Source organism: Pygoscelis adeliae, unplaced genomic scaffold (genome assembly GCF_000699105.1).
Source record: "Pygoscelis adeliae isolate BGI_AS28 unplaced genomic scaffold, ASM69910v1 Scaffold286, whole genome shotgun sequence".
In the NCBI taxonomy this organism is placed as follows: domain Eukaryota; kingdom Metazoa; phylum Chordata; class Aves; order Sphenisciformes; family Spheniscidae; genus Pygoscelis; species Pygoscelis adeliae.
This window is the reverse complement of record NW_008825076.1, coordinates 620,219-628,652: the sequence shown is the minus strand read 5'-3', so window position 1 is coordinate 628,652 and position 8,434 is coordinate 620,219.

Sequence of the window (8,434 nt, the reverse complement as noted above, 5' to 3'; positions counted from 1 at the left end):
GAAGCTCCCGCTCTCTTCAGCTCCCATTAAATTTTAACCACTAAAGACTAATCCTGGGAACTTTGCACTTCTAGATTGTAAAATTCAGCATCAGACAAGCCTTGATTAGCATAATTACATCTGCTTGAAAGGATAATAATTAGTGTGAGGTACTGCCGCTCTGCCTCTGCCTCCAGAGTCGCAGCCTTCATAAACCCTTCATGAAGCAGAGCTGTGCTCCCATTTCCATTTTGCAGAAAAGACTAAGGATGAGATTTTTATAAAGTTCCTTGGTGGGTATCACACCAGTTTCAGCGGTTTCAGTGACAGGGAACCATGGGCAGCAGAGCCCCTGTTGCCTGCCTGTATCTAGGGGTCAATTCTCCTGCCCTCGTTTGGACATCTGCCCTAGGAGGCAATGGATCGTGCCCCACGTGCCATCCGTCTCCTCAGCCTCGTGACCCTCACACATCTTTTTTTTGCTTTAATAGCCATGTAGAAATCAGTAAGGGAAGAATTTGCGTTTGGAAGGTGAACACCTTGTGAAGCACTGGTGAGGAGGTGAGGGTTGGGTGAGGGTTGGGTGGTAGCCGAAAAACTGGCTTTTATCATATTGATGCTGAGGTATCTTTACTTAGAAAGGAGGGTAATAAACATTGTGAAGTGTTACACTGTGCTGTGAAGTGTCATCTTGTTAGTGTCGGAAGGGTTTTTTTTTAAATATAGGAAGGAAAAGTCACTTTGATACCCGTTACAGTTATTTTAGAGGTGAAGTTGTACTGATGTTAAAACGTGTGTATGCTGAAGGCTGATACACTTGAATATCACTGAGAAATCAATGCCCGTGAAAAGGTGTTAACACAAGAGTACTGTTGCTTGAGTTGATGTCATCAAATGTAGATATGTATCATACATAAGTTAAGTAAGTGATGAATCTCTTTTGAGGAGAAAGGGGATTTTGAGAGTTGGCTCTTTGCCATTATGCCACTTAACCCATTTTCATGTGAAAAATGAAACCCAGGAAACTGTGGCAAACATGATACTTGAGTGGGAGACTCAGGGAAGAAGAGCTCTGGGTGGTTTCCAGCCTGCAGGACCAGCAAGGAGAGTCATGGGGAAAGCACAGGTATGGAGATAAACCTAAAGAAGTGTGCGGCAGAGACCCAGGGCAGCCTGCACGGGGTGAGCAGAGGGGACCTGCCAGCATGGCTGGAAGGAGCTTAGTCCCTGCAGTAACCTGTTTTTTCACCTCCCTGGGGTTGTCAGCAGGATCCCAGGAACAGAAATGGGAAGGGAAGCCCTGAGGAGCAGAGGATGCTCCGACAGTCCCCGCTTCGGCAGGAACAGCTTGTGCAGCACATCAGGAATGTTGTCCCTGGTGCCGAATTGGGCTGCGATGCTTTCCCTGGGTGGGGGGCCTGGCGGGAGGCAGAGCTGCTGGAAATTGCTTTGCTCTCCTGCGAGGTGTTGTTCTTCAGCAAGATGAAGGCATGACAAAACAGAAAATGTTACCCATTATAGATAGTGCCGTATTATGTGCTTGAGAGGTAAGCTGCCTTGCCAGACTTTGCTTAATGGTGCAAGAGAAACGCTGAACAGATTTAACCAGCAGGGAAAGTTAATTTAGTCACACATTTTTATTAAGTAGGACTAATTTACAAGCCTCGTTATTTGCTAAGGGATTTTCATCCCTCGGAGCCCCTCCATACTCCCACCCTCATTTCTGCTCATTGCGGCTCTCGTTGCCTTCGTTTTCGCTCAGCACCACCCTCCCCTCTCGCAGGCAGAAGGATGCGGGGGAGGGAGGCTTTGCCCTGTGTTGCTTCCACCCGTGAGTCCCCAGCGTGGGGTCTGGAGCCCACGAGGCAGGGCCTGTGTGTCCACCTCCTCCACGGGGGAAATCCCTGCTGGGCAATGCTGCTCCTACACTAGCGCAGTGGCTCATTTACTGTCTCTAACCGCTTTCTGCAGGGAAGGATTTTCTCGCATCTGGCTTCTAGGTTTAAATATTCATGAAATTGAAAGTTCTGGGTCAGACGTTTGTGTGCAATGAGGCAGAGGCAGGGCTGGGGTGTGCTGGGGGGGCTGGGGAGCATCGGGTGATGGGTACCAAACTTCCCTGCTGTTGCTCACTAGTGCCAATGCCAACCCGCAGCTTTGCCGATGCCAGCCTTGACCCTGCTGTCAGTGGCTTGTCGTTGCAACTCAAATCTGCTTCAGCTGCCACCAGTGGAAATGTTCCCACTGATTTCGGGGGACCCAGAGCAGCCCGCTGTATCCACAGTTGCCCTTCCCTGCTGCTTGCTGTTATAGACCTGGATGCTACAGTAACCCACCGAGGACGTGGGAACCGGGGGGGTTTCTGGAGGGCTGGGCAAGAGAGGGGACTTGCAACTGCAACTGGCCGTTCTCTCTGGAGCTCCTGTCGGAGTGGGGCTCGTTGCTGGGGGAGAGGTCCTTTATTTTGGCCTTGGCATGGGGGTGACCCTGTCCGGAGTCATTTCCCCCACCAGGTCACCCTGAGGCCATTTTTCCCAGGAGTTACCACCATGTGCTGCCTGCGGAGCTGTCTGTTTGGCAGGGCACGCAGGAGTGGATCAGGCGGGGCCTGTTTGCCTGTTTTCCTCCTTGCACTTATTGAGGCTTGAGATTTCTTAATTACCTAGAGAAAAGTATTAATTACAAGAGAGAAAGGCCCATGGATTACTCTTTCCTCCACCAATGCAATAAGCCCAGGGGACAGGAAGACCCTCACACATGGGACAGAATCCACCCTGAAGCCCCTGATTTCCTTGGGGTTTTGTGGTGTATTTTTGTGGATTTTTCATAGATAAAATGTTTGCTAAGTTCCTGCTTACAGCTGTTTGGCAGGCAAGAATGAATGGCCTTCATATACTAAGGAACAAGTGTAAACTGTTCAGCTAAGGCAGTGCTCTAGGAAAGATCTCATCCATAGCCACAAACCTGCATCACCTACCAGAGCAGACAACCAAGCAAACAGAAACACCTCCCCAGAAGTATTTCCTGATTTTTAAGCAAGTTCCATTTGTATTGCATTTATCCTGTCTATAGTATTTGCACTGTAATTGCAATGAAGAAAGCACTGTAACTGCAATGAAGAAGCAACAATTACATGCACTAGACTATAGAAAAGGAAATATTAATGAACATAAATAAAAGCAAATAAAAGCTATTTCTTAGCATTGTGCATGCTCTGCCCTGGACGCGAGCCCTTGCTCGCAGCGCCATGCAGCGTACCTAAGGAGGCATCAGCGAACACGTGGAGCACCCCTCTCTGTGGGAAGCCTCCTCCCGGGGTGTGAGGTGCTAGTGATTTGTGCCATGTTCAAAAGTGTCAAAAGAAGCATGACTTCAGTGAAGCAAAGCAAAAAAAATGCTGATGCGAAGCTTTCTAGAAGGGAAGATCTTCTCTTTCTTTGGTTTGACCACTGAAATCTCTTGCTTTGCAGAAGATGGTGCTGTGGCTGGCCCCAGAAAATTGCTCTCTGTGTCACCAGAGCTGCTCATTGCAGTAAGGCTGGTGGCACAGGGCCAGCTGGCACCACGCACCCGCAGGGTGCTGCCAGCACCACTGGTGCCCAGCGGGCAGCTGCAGTCCCATCTGCAACTTCCATAGAAATATACAAAACCTCCCAGCAGTGATGCAGTAACGATGCTCTCCACGAGTCTGCATCTCTGATTACCGCTGAGATGGGGAAGCTCAAGACTTCATCAAGATATGCCCTGCACAGGCAAGGAACAACTGAGTTAGCATTTATTTTAGGGAGCACTTTGTGCATGAGAAGCCCCCATCTGAAGCCCCCTCCACCGTGCCAAGCACTGCATGGCCACCCAGCGAGGGCAGCTCCGGCCCAAAGCATTTACCTTTTAGACAAGGGTGGGAGAGATGAGGAAATTCCTCGAAGCCTTAACGACAGTTGGTGAGGGGGAAAGCCTCTTCTGGACGTGCCAAAACAAGAGGTAGGGAAAAGAGACAAGATTATCTTCAGAGGTAAGAGGCGATAAACAAACCGCTATCTAAGTGCAAAGGTTGCCAGAGGCTGACTGGAAGCAGCGAAGAGGTGTCAGCACCATATTATCCTGAACCCATGCCCGGTACTGGTGAAAAGTGACTGTTTCCTGACTTGGGGCCGAAAGCACAAATTCGTAAACCCATCAGGACCACTGCACGCCTGCGGTGTCTGGCATCTGCACTGGGCTGGCAGATGCAATCCAGGACTATAAGGACCAGTAGCCGATGACCAGGCATCCCGTCACTCCTAACATGATACCAGATAATTATTTTGAAGCAACTGCCGGGAGACATGATGTGAACCAGGAGCCGGCACCACAGCTGGTTCTTGTCCTTTTGACCAAATTCTCACCAAAATGTGTCAAAATGAGTTGGAGATGTGAGACAGCTGCAGAGAGAAGGGGAGAAATTTGCAATTCATATGGAAAGTTTCCCTAGTCCTGGCTCTTTCGAATGCAGATTGTGTCAGGGTTTCACTCTGAACTCAATGCCTCACATTTTGCAACAGAGTATTTCCAAATTAGTGGTAACAGGCCTTCAGCCTGCAAGAAAGGGAGTAGAAATGAGGAAGAAGCAAAGCTGGTTATCGCAGAAGACTGCTAAAAGCTGGGATGTCGATACTGAAGCCCATCCTCCAGGCACCTTTCTCAGCCCCCTGATTTCCAGGACTCTGTGCACATCATTGATTTCCAAAGGTGACGGGAGATTTGACCACCAGCTCACTCTTCAGGCACTCAGAGAAGCCCTGAGATGTGTGATTTCAACCAGCAACTCCAGTGGTTCATGGGGGACATGAGATGTTGTGGCACGTTGAGGCGATGCTGAGGAAATCGAGTTAGCCAGAGGTTTGCCTCCATCACTTTGCAGCCTTTCCCAAGGACTGGGGCAGAAGCAGTTCTGGGTTTCTTTGCAGGGGAGCGACTGAGGAAAGGAAATCACCGCAAGAGCTGTTTTCAACATGCAAACATAAGGTGGAAAAAAGTACCACGTTTCCACACATTTCTTATTTATATGCTGTTCCAGTCAAACCTTCTGTAATTCATCATCCTACCTGGAAAGAGCTGGGGAGATGCTTTCATATCTGAGAAGGGAGAGAAGCCAATTCTGTGAATTTATTTCCCAAGAGATTAAAAAAAAAAAATCACAGCAGTACGACCAGTCGGGGGTGATCCATGGCTCGGCTAGGAAATTTTCCTTTGAAGTAGATTGAGAAACTGAAATGGCCAAGTTCAAAGGCTGAAAGCTTCCTCTTGCATTAGTTGGAAATATGCTGTGGCTGTTCAGACAATAAAGCGGGAACTCTGCGAATTACAGGAAGGAGCAGGTCGTAGCCGAGGGCTTGGCTGGCCTGGGCTGAGTCACCTTTTCCTTTTACCAAGGGAGAGAAAGAATTGCTCCATGTGCCCAGTGCTACCAGGGCATCGGCAACACCAAGTTTACAACGCCAGTTAGGTGGGTGTGCAGGGTGGGGGGAACTTTGGTCCCATCTAGCCCTATCCTAAAAAAAAAAGGTGCCCAAAACCAGCATGGGTTTTGCTCTCTCAGGAGCAGCTGATGTTGCACACGAGGTCCTGGGCTCCACGGGAGGCGAGCACGGTGCTCCCGACAGGGCTGACAGGAGGAAGGAGCTTTCTCTGGTGTTAAAACAAATTCATCTCAGAGCGGGAAGACCTTTTTCGTCTGGCTGGACGCTGCGATGAGCAGTGCCCACGGGAAAAATCAAAAAATGATCAAACCCCACAATCAGCTGAAACTCTTTGAAACCACTAATTGGGTGGAGGAGGCTCCTTAGCAGCAAGTGCTGCTGTAATTTCACCCGCTGTGCTTTGGAACTAACCATATTGGCAGAATTAGTGGGTAAGGCGTGATCCGTGCAGCACTGAGGCATGAAGGCGGGCGGATTAGAGACACTTGTTTGGGGGGAGCATCTGTGACAGCAGGACCAGAGAGGTGAGCTTCAGCCAGATATTTTTCTGCACTTTCATGCCCTAAAGAGTTAGGCAGGGCAAAGTGATGGAGTTCAGCGATGGAGAACTTTATGAACACCAGTTCAAGTGGGTTCCTGGATATTTGCACCGGTGCTGACTAAGGACTCTGAGCATTTTTCCACCCCCGTGGTGGACGTACTGTCATTGCCTGGTCATTTCTGCTGGGAAAGGCGAAGGGCACCCTGCTCGGTGTGACCCCCTGGTCACGGCATGACCCCCTGGACCTGGGTGCCAAGCGAGGGTGGCCTCGTGTCTCCTGATGCACGTCATGGCTCTGCGCGCGGGGTGGAAGGGGAGCGGGAGCAGAGCTAAAGGCTGCTGCGCCTCTCCCGGGGCTGCACTCATCAGGCGTGCAGCACGGTGCTGTATCAAGTGCTTGTTGTTACAGCATTACGGGGTTGACATTTAGATGTCATAGAATATGAAATAACCCGTAATTACAGCCTAATTATTTTGCCAGCATTTTCTTCTTTCATAATATTGCATGCAGTCCTTTTGTCTCCCCTCAGCATTATCGCTGCTATTATCCCCCCAGGATGCCCCTCCAGCACTTCATCCACCCCGATTACTGTTTTTGGGAACTGCCTATTTCTGTCCCTGCCCCAGGCATATCCCACCCCACGAGTTGTCCTCGGGATGAGCACTGGGGTGGGTGATTCAGGTTGGATGTGATGCAGCCGGTGCCCAAAAGGCACATCGGAAGACGTGTCATTTTTCACACTCGGCACGGCTTCAAGCCTTGCTGGTTTTGGCAAAGGCTCAGCTTTGGTTACCCAAACCACAGTTTTGCCTTACAGCCATCGGTTTCTGCTCTGAGTGGGAGACCCGGAAAAGACCAGGACTTGCTGTCATGGCTTCCCCTTCATCGTGCTGCCGTAAAAGCCAATGCCTCCACCTGCTCCTCTGGCTTTTTGCTCACCCAGGCAGAATTCCTGGTGGATTGGGCACACTGGAGTGGGTGGCAGAGCTTTTCGGCAGCAGCACGAGTTGTGAACCCCGACTCGATGCTGTGGGCGATGCCTCGAGCCCTGGAGGGGCCACAGGGTGTGCAGGTGATGCCGTGGGTGCTGGGCTCGGCGGGAGGGAAAGGGGCACTTTGGGCTCCTTCTCCCACAGCTGAATCCCCTCCAGGTGCCCGCAGCCAGCCTGGAGCCAGCACTGCTGGTGATACGGGGCAGGGCAGGGAATCCCTCGGCATGCAGGAGGACAACGTTTGTTTTCACAGGCTTTGTAAAGACACACTGTGCCGCACTCTCTTAGCTTTGTTCAAGCCAAACACCTGCAGCAATGGGGGTTTAATTGTGAGGGGGAAGTGGTGCTCCGAGAGCCGCACAAAGCATCCTTTCCCACACCGTTACTCTCTGCAGAGCTGCACAAATCCCCAGCAGTTTGGTTCATTGCACTTATCAAATCAGTCTAATGCATATTACTGCAGAGTGATTTTTTTTACTATTCAGGCTGTGTATTGAAGAGCTCAGCCCTTCCAGGAGCTACTTGGAAGCGAGTCTGAAGGATGTACCTATTAAAATGTTAATAGGGACAGTTCACAAATAAGGTGTGCTCGGAAGCGATGACTTAATTTGGGATGCTCCTGGCTGTATGAGGCAACTGATGAACATGGGGGACTGAGCCTGCAGCACAGGGAGGCAACATCCATCACACTTACTTACAGCTCCAAAGCAGAGCAGCCTACTTCCTCTTTTGTTATTAAAAATTTACCCCTGCAACCTAAAGCTGACCTCCTATTGCTCTTCTGCATCAGCAAACAACTGCTGCATTGGTCCATCTGTGCAATATTTTGATTAAAAGCCAACTGCGCAATGCTGGCCGAGAGAAGATGACGCAGTCGCTGCTCCGAGGGGTAGCAGGCTACCTCCTTCCTTCACCAGGGGATGAATCTGGTTTTGCAATGACTACGTGGTGATATATTTCTGGGGAAAGATCAGCAAATATCACCTATTATTGTATTAAAAATTCTTGCCTTTTTATCCTTCAGCAGGGTAAAGCCTAGCGGTGCTGGCAGAAGGACACCTCCTGAAGCCTGCTCCCCATCGCCTGTGCCGCCAGTGGGACAATTTACCCTGACAGCAGCTCCCTGCCTCAGAAATTCAGGTTTTTACACCAGAGCTTGTGATATCTGTTTTCATCTGTTTGCTAATCTTTGTGCAGTGAGTGGCTTTTTCCTTGAGGATTCAGGCTCTGAACACAGCAGGGAAGCAGGCGAGGGGAGAAGGGATTTTTTTCCCCCGGTTTGTGAAAGCGGCTTCACTTCGCTTTTTTTAAAAGCTCAAATTATATTTACTGGCTGAAGAAAAATCACGAAGTTCCTCTGTGCCCCGAAGGCATTTCCAAGACCTGGTACATCATAGATTTAACAACATATCTTTAGAAGAGATTATACAAGCCAGAAAGAAAACTACCCAAAAGCCAGGAG